An 8,502-nucleotide genomic window follows, 5' to 3' on the forward strand; every position below is an offset into this window, starting at 1 on the left:
TCAAAACTCTGAATTAATTTCTATATCAGCGTTCAGTCAACATGTCTATAAAAAGTGTATAATGGTTTCTTTCTCCTGCATCCCAGCTGGTATTTGACACTGTTCATTGTCTTGATGATGGCCATTCGTGCTGGGGTGGGGTGAGGTAGAATCTCAGTGCAGTTCTGATTTATATTTTTCTGATGGCTAAGGATGTTGAACACTTCATGTATTTATTAGCCATTTCTATCTCTCCCTTTGAGAACTGTGTTCAATTAATTCGGTCATTTTATTGACTGGATTTTTGTTTGTTTGTTTTTTCATTTTCCCCCCAGCAGGTGTTTGGTTGCCGAAGATTATTTTTCTGTTCTTCTTTACTCTTCTTTATTTTTATTTTTACTTTTAGTCATGTGTGTATGTATGTGTGTGTCTGTGGTTTGAGTATGTGTGTAGGACCTGTGGAGACCAGAAAAAGACATTCAGTTCTTTGCATCTAGAGTTAAAGGAGGTTGTGGGCCACCTGACGTAGGTGCTGGGAACCGAACCTTGGTCCTCTGCAAGAGCAGTATGCTTTCTTAGCTCCTGAGGTATCTTTCCAACCCCTCTTTCCTCCTCCTCCTCCTCTTTCTCCTTTTCTCCCTCCTCCTCCTCTTCCTCTTCTCCTTTTTTGGAAGTGGTGGTTGAAAAAGCCAGTGGACTCTATTGCTTCTGGGGTGTAGGGCTCAGGAGCTCTTGGTCAGGCGAGTCCATTTCCTCTTCACCACTACAGGCTTCTGGCTTGGCAGGATGGCACTGGCCCTGCAGATGACTGCCATGCGCAGACCTGGGCAGTACTTGTACTTGCGGATCATTTTCTGATGCTGCTGAGGGTGGCCCGTGCAGAAGTGGCTGGTTTTCACTGACCTCATGACCGCCATGACCCCTTTGCCCTCAGCCTGGGGCTCCGCTTCCACAGTCTTCCGGTGAACCAACCCATTGTAGCAGAAGGACTTGCGGGCATTCAGATTACTGGGCTCAGTGCTGTACGTCTGAGCAGTTCCAAAGACCACCCAATGCAGATGCACGGACAGGGTGGCCGAAGACAAAGAGCCTTCACTCTTCTTGTTTCCTTTGCTGTGAGGGCTGGGTGGTAGTGGTGGCAGCAGCGGTGGCACACGCCTTTAATCCCAGCACTCAGGAGGCAGAGCTGGGTGGATCTCTGTGAGTTCAAGGCCAGCCTGGTCTACAGAGGGAGATCCAGGACAGGCTCCAAAACTACCCAGAGAAACCCTGTCTCAGAAAACAAAAAAGAGTAATCTTTTGCTGTGAGTAAGCGTTTTAATCTCATGCTATAATCCTGTTTGTCAGTTCCGGCTGTTATTTCCCGGTTGGAGTCCTTTGCAGAAAGTCTTTGCTCGTGATGAGACCTTGAATGCTTTCTTGTAGCAGTTTCAGTTTTTAGTTTCTTACATTAAACTAACCTTGTTTTGAATAAACCAATGTGATCTGCCTTATCTATCTGACCTCAGGCTACCTCCCCAGCCCCTGAAAGCTGTGCAGCCTCCCCTCCCCAAATCCTGCCTCCACAGTCCTTCCTGGCCATTTTATTCTCCACCAGCAGCCAGCATCCCGAACTGGCATGGCTGGACCCCACACACTAGAGTCTGGCCTATACATTCTGGAACAGTTCAGCTTCTGTCCTTGTCATGACCTTCTTAGTGCACTGTTAAAAGTCCCTTGGGACCCTGGCTCAGTGTCCTTGCCCAACCAGCTACTCCTGTTCTCCTCACTCCTAGACCACTAGTAGTCACCCACCCTCAAATGCTCTTTCTCACTCCATGCCTGCTATTCAAGTGACACCACTGGACACCCTCTCCAGTCTCCATGCAGCCGAACAGCGGGCCAGCTCTGTGTGACCTAAACCTTCTTCCATATGCTGCTAAGAGGCCCTGGGCCCTGAGGTTGAGTGGTTTCAGACATCCCTAGGGACCTGTTAAAATCTATGACCCTTCCTGATGCCAGAACTCAACATCCAGGGCTTGGATGTTCTTAAGCGATGACAGCACACCAGGAATCTTGTAGAGAGATGCATGATCTCAACAGCCAACACCACCGTGAACTCCAAGTTCCCAACTCGGAGGAACACAACACACCGAACCAAACCCCTGTGTTTCCAAGTCTCACTGCTTTTACCCAGTTTCTGCCCAGATTCCAGTTCCTCTTCCCCTTGACTTCCATCAGAATATCCTAACATGCCTTAACACTGACGACCCTGGTCATAACCATAAACCAATCCTCCAGTTCACTCCCATCACATTCAAAGCACTCTGACCTTCACCCCAGTGCCCTCCAACTCAGGAACAAAAGCCACAGAGGTTCTCTGTCCCCAGGCTGTTTCTTCTTATATGGCAATGTCTCCTAGGAACCCTCCAAAGTCCAATTTTCCATCTCTCTTTTATTGGGGTCCTGGAACCCCATCTACAGCAGGCTGAGTAAGGCCACAGCTGCTAGGATGCTCCCAGTTCCCTTCTCAAGGCTCTGGACCCATCCAAGGACTCTATGCTCACTTAAGCTTTGTGAGTGCTCCATGCTCCACACCTCGCAGGCCCCAACACTCTGTCTACTACAAGAAGCATCTGTGTGTCACAGGGCCTGCCTCACCTGGCTGGCATCTGTGAGACAGTCCTGTTTTCTGACAGGTGCCCCTGTTATTCCTGCTTCACCGCCACCTTCCGTTGGGAGCACATTTTGCTCTATGACTGGCCAGGCTGATCTGTCACCAACTTGTGGTCACTGAAGAGCCTGCTAGCACATAGCCCTGCTCCAGACAGTAGGCAGCTACTTTTCTGCTTACATGCAGCAAGACAAGTTATGATGTGTAAAGCACGAGCAGGAATTCTGTGCCAACTACCCAGGAACTAGATCCTCCCAGCACTTGGACAACTGAGCACAGCACTGTTCTCCACATCTAAAGACACGTGGTCCCCTGTGTTGTTCAGGCCAGGCCGATGCTCTCAGGACTCAGGACTGGCTATCCAGTGGTGAGAGCTTTTCCACAGTGGCCCAGCTCCTCACAGGCCACTGCTCTTTGGCTTGCTTCTGGGCAAGGCCCACCCTCCAGGCAAAAGCACTGTGGCACAGCATCCCCCTTCCCTCTGCTCTCTACCATTCTACACCTCACACAGGCACCAGTAGAAATACAGTGCCTGGGTTTTGTGCCAGAAAGCCAGGCCAATTTAATGATGCAAAGTCCTCAGTGAATTTAGCCCACAAATGCAGTAAAGGAGAAAAACTATGGCACTCTCATCAGATGTAGAAAAGCAATTCATAAAATCCGCTTCTTGTGCAGACAAGATGGTAAAGGTTCTAGCTGCCAAACCTGAGAACATAAACTCAGTCCCTGAACCCCATGCGATGAGGGGGAACCAACTCCTAAACAACACCTGGCGTTAGTGTAACATATTTTTAAAAATCCACTTCTGCAAGCCAGGTGGTGATGGCCCATGCCTTTAACCTCAGCCCTAGGGAAGTGGAGGCAGGTGAATCTCTGTGAGTTCCAGGCTGTTACACAGAGAAACCCTGCCTCGAAAAACAAAATGAACAAACAAATGAAATCCACTTCTGCCCATGATTTAGAGAATAACTGCGAACCAGAACAGGGGAACTGTCCTAAATGGGTACTAGAGTGTTAAAATGTACCCACGTGGGGCTCAATGTTAGTGTGCCCCGCTGGGTGAAATTATGGCCCCAAGCAGTATAGGTAGGAAGAAGAAGAAGGAGAAGGAGGAGGAGGAGGAGGAGGAGGAGGAGGAGGAGGAGGAGAAGGAGAAGGAGAAGGAGAAGGAGAAGGAGAAGGAGAAGGAGAAGGAGAAGGAGAAGGAGAAGGAGAAGAAGAAGAAGAAGAAGAAGAAGAAGAAGAAGAAGAAGAAGAAGAAGAAGAAGAAGAAGAAGAAGAAGAAGAAAATTGAAGAAGAAGAAGAAAATTGAAGAAGAAGAAGAAGAAGAAGAAAATTGAAGAAGAAAAGCCATCAAACTTGGAAAGGAAAAAAACAACAACAAAAAACTAAAAACAAAAGATATCCTGAGTTACTGACAACACATTAATTTAACATAGAAAGTCATGAAGAATCTAAAGATAGATTAGAATTAGTAAGTTTGACACAGATATTTTACACAAGGCCAATATTAAAAACCAATTGCTACCTATAAGCAAGAAACAGTCTTTAAAAAAAAAAAAAAGAGCTGGGTGGTGGTGGCAGCACACGCTTTTAATCCCAGCACTCGGGAGGCAGAAGCAGGCAGATCTCTGTGAGTTCAAGGCCAGCCTGGTCTACAGAGTGAGATCCAGGACAGGCTCTAAAGATACACAGAGAAACCCTGTCTCAAAAAAAAAAAAAAAAAAAAAAAAAAAAAAAAAAAAAAAAAAGGAAAAGGAAAAAAAAGTCACTTAATGACATCAAACCATCAGATTTCTTGCTGGTAAATCTGGTGTAAGAAGTTTATGTACAAAGCCATAAAACATTATTAAAAAAATTAAGTGACCTGAACCACAGCCTTGTCACTGCTGTGGACTTAGCACACGTGGATGTGAGGCCCAGCATCCATTCCTAGGTGATGAATGAAGACTCATAACGGCACAGAACCCTATACACAGCCTCCCCAGACTGATCCCACAAACCTGTGGGCCATCCACACAGGACAGGAAGGACATGTCCCAGCCTGTGTGCGTGCTCACCACACGGACGATCCAGGTTACTGCAGACAGTGTGTAAAGGTATCTGGGCTGCCGGGTGGGCAGTGGCCCCTGGGATGGGAACGGGCAGGGTGGGTGGAACATGTTGTGTGGGTGTATACCATGGGCACCCACTGAGTTGGATTAGTTTGTCTTGTTTCTATGTTCTGTACTCAATAAAACAAGTAGGATTTTTTTTTTTGCTTGTTTGTTCTTTATTTTTAATTAATTAATTAATTAATTAATTTTAAATTTAATTAAAAATATTTTGTGTGTATGGGTGTTTTGCCTGCATATATGTCTGTATCAGCTGTTGCCTGCAGAGACCAGAGGAGGGCATTAAATCCCTTGGAACTAGGGTTTCAGATGGTTTTGGAGCCACCATGGAGGCACTGGGAATAAAGAACAGGTCCTCTGAAGAACAACAAGCACTCGTAAGAGCCGGGCCACTCTCCAGCCCAAAGCCCTGTATATTTTACCCACAGGGTCTCACTGTGTGCCAGGCTTTACTCTGGTCTTGACTAAGGAGGTCCCCTTGCTCAGCCTCTCCCATGCTGAACTTACAGCCATGAGCTACTACACAAGGCTTTGGGCAGTTTTCTTTTTCTTTTTCTTTTTTGTTTTGAGACAGGGTTTGACTCTGTAGCCCGGGCTGTCCTCGAACTCACAGAGATCCTCCTGTTGAGGCAGTTTTCAAAGCAGCCTCAGGTCTAGAGGGTGAACCTGCACTGAGGACAGGGTCATGAAGGCCGCATGTCCATGTCTACACCACACACTGTACGGCATACGAGCAGTGTTGAAGGTGACCGATCTTAGACTTACTTGTCTCAGTTAAAAACTGGGAGCTAGGGGCTGGAGAGACGGCTTAGTGGATAAGAAGACTGGCTTCTCTTCCACAAGACCTGGGTTCAGTTCCCCACGCTGACATGGTGGCTCACAACCATCTGTAACTCCAGCCCAGGGGAGCCAATGTCCTTCTCTTCAATCCCCCTTGTGTAGTGCAAGCATGTGGAGCACGTGCGTGCGTGCACACACACACAGACAAAACACCATCACACACTGAATAAATTAGGAAAAAAACAAAAACAAACAACAACGACAAAACCCTGGGAGCTGGGAATGGTAGCAGACTTCTGCAATCTCAGCACTTGGTAAGAAGAAGTAGGATTCTTACAAGTTTGAGGTCATTGTGGTTCATATGCCAGCCAGGGCTATAGGGCGACACTTGTCTCAAATAAATAAAGAGCAAACAATAAATAAATAAAAGGGTCATATTTTTTTTTAAAAAGTTCAATAGATTCAACCTTTCTGGTGAGTGTGTGTGTGTTGGTGGTGGGGGGGGTGGAGCTGACCATCCAAGTCCACAAGGCAATGTCTGTGACTTTTGTTCCCTACCCTTTCCAATTCAGTGTCAGCTCTGACCTGCCCAGAGCCTTGCCCACCCCTCTCCCCATTGGGTCTCCATAGCTTTCTCTTTTTTTCTTAGTTTTCTGGTTTTTGAGACACAGTCTCTCTATGTAGCCCTGGCTTTCCTGAAACTCACTCTGTAGACCAGGCTGGCCTTGAACTCACAGAGATCCACCTGGCTCTGCCTCCCCAGTGCTGGGATTAAAGGTGTGCACCACCACTCCTAGCTCCCAACTTTCTAAGGGGCCTTGCCGCTTCCCTTTGTGCCCTGTCAACCATGGCCAGCCCAAGACCTGCTGGAGGGGCCGCTGGAAAAAATGTTATGAAGACAAGACAGAGCAAGCTGTGCCCATTGTCTCTCCAGTGGCCCCGGCATCAGAGCTGCATCCCACTGCATCTCTTAGGCCTTCCTCTGTCACCAGACCCTCTGGGTTACAGCCTGAAGGCACCCCTCCCCTTGACCTCCCAGGCTGTCACCAGAAGCCCCCTTCCCATGGCTCCCTATGGACCTGGTGAGTACTGTCCTTTCCAGTGTTGAACCCCAGTGGCAATATAGCCTTGTCCTTCTGGAGGATGTGGCCCAGTTCATGGCTAAAGTCCCCATGGTAACTTCCCTAGTGATCAGTCTCCCACATACACACTGGAGGGACCCTAGAGGCCCCAAGTGTCTCAGGCTGAAGGGGGTCATGCATGTGGGCAGGAGTGGGTCCCTATCAGGCTGGGCACCACCAAGACACGGCCAGAGCCAGGGGTATGCTGACGCACATTGCAAACAATTGCTGCTTCCTGTTCTTATGACATAGAGAAAACAGGATGCAGAGAGGCGTTCATCTGAATGAATGAGATAAGCAAGCTCTGTGACATTCTGCAAAGCCACAAGAGGGTGGGCTCCAGGGAGTGGCTATGGCAAGCACCCCCCTGGGCAGGGACACCACGTAAAAGAGCTCCAGAGCCGAGAAGCCAGGGGAGCACAGTGCTGACTTGGGGGGCCTTCCACCTCTCCTCTGGCTGCCTTGAGGACCTTTTATACACGCCCCCTGATGGTCTCCGGCCCCACCCCTCCCCAGACCTGGGACTAGGTCATGCCCAAGTTCACAGCTGCTGCTATAAGGACATCCTGGCCTTGCTGGCAGAAGGTCTCGCTGGCAAGTCTGGGACAGCAAGACAGATGGCCCCTGGCCAGAGCCTGACCTCTGACCCCAGGCCCTGCTTCACAGGAACACATGGTGGAGGAGGGGAAGCTACAGCCTAGGGAAAGAGACTTACTGAAGTTCAGAGCGGACAAATGACAGACTCTTCAGAAGCGCCATGTCCAGTCCTAGGAACGTCCACCACAAGGGCCCAGGGGCAATCCGTACATGTTTGGGGGGGTCCTGGGAACTTAGGATTGACCACTGATGTCTCCCAAGCTGTCTTCATGTTTATACTAACATGGCTCTAAGAGCTGTAAGAGAGGCTCTGAGACGGCCCACGGGAGGATGGGGCTAGGCACAGGGTAGTAGCAAAATGAACGCCATGTTATCCTTTAAGCTCTGAGCTGGCTCAGCCACCTACGCTTTGAGGACTTCACAAACCCAGGCAGGGACTCTTGCTGCCAGGACACCTCTCAAAGTCAACTCCATTAACATCACACCATCAGGGTAGGTGGTAGGTACCATGGAACCTTGTGTCTGGGAGCTCGGGTGGTGATTGTCCAGGACACCCACTGGCCACAGTCACACACAGCTCACTGTGTAGTCTCTGGCCACCATCACAGGACTTACTGTACACCAGCCGACGGTGACCACTTACTGTTCACTGCACACCCACTGGCCACAGTCACACACAGCTTGCTGGCCACGGTCACATGACACTCAGTGTACACCTGCTTGCTTCATACCTGCTGCTGCCTGGCCCTGTCCGTGGAGCCAAAAGCCTGCAACAGAGCCGGTGCATGCCTGAGCCTCCTGCTGCCAGCAGCACATCTACAAAGGTGCCGTGCCCATTCCCTCAGTCAGGTGGAGAAGAAGGAGGCTGGAGGGCCAGGGAAGAGACAAAAGAGATGCCATAGAAAAACTGTAGCTGCCAGGCTGGGGTTAGATTTGGCAGAGAAGAGGAGGAACATCAGGACCAGGGCAGAGAAGAGGAGGAGCATCAGGATCAGGACACAAACATAAAGACCCAAGTTCCATCCCTAGCACCTACGTGTGGCCGAGTGTGCTAATGTAAGCCTATAATCCTCGTACTGGGGAGGTAGAAAGACCCCTGGTGCTTTGCGGGTCAGCCTAGGAACCCTGTCTCAAAAAACAAGGTGGAAGCCAGGTGTAGTGGTGCATGCCTTTAATCCCAGCACTTGAAAGGCAGAGGCAGGAGGATGCCTGTGAGTTCAAGGCCAGCGTGGTCTACATATAGAGTTCCAGGACAGC

The 8,502-nt window shown here is 49.3% G+C and overlaps 1 pseudogene; it reads right to left on the minus strand.

Moving 5' to 3' along the window:
- Positions 1-701: 701 nt before the first annotated feature.
- LOC121828541 (large ribosomal subunit protein eL28 pseudogene) lies at positions 702-7,407 on the minus strand (annotated as a pseudogene).
- Positions 7,408-8,502: the final 1,095 nt, after the last annotated feature.

Source organism: Peromyscus maniculatus, chromosome 4 (genome assembly GCF_049852395.1).
Source record: "Peromyscus maniculatus bairdii isolate BWxNUB_F1_BW_parent chromosome 4, HU_Pman_BW_mat_3.1, whole genome shotgun sequence".
NCBI classification, from domain to species: Eukaryota; Metazoa; Chordata; class Mammalia; order Rodentia; family Cricetidae; genus Peromyscus; species Peromyscus maniculatus.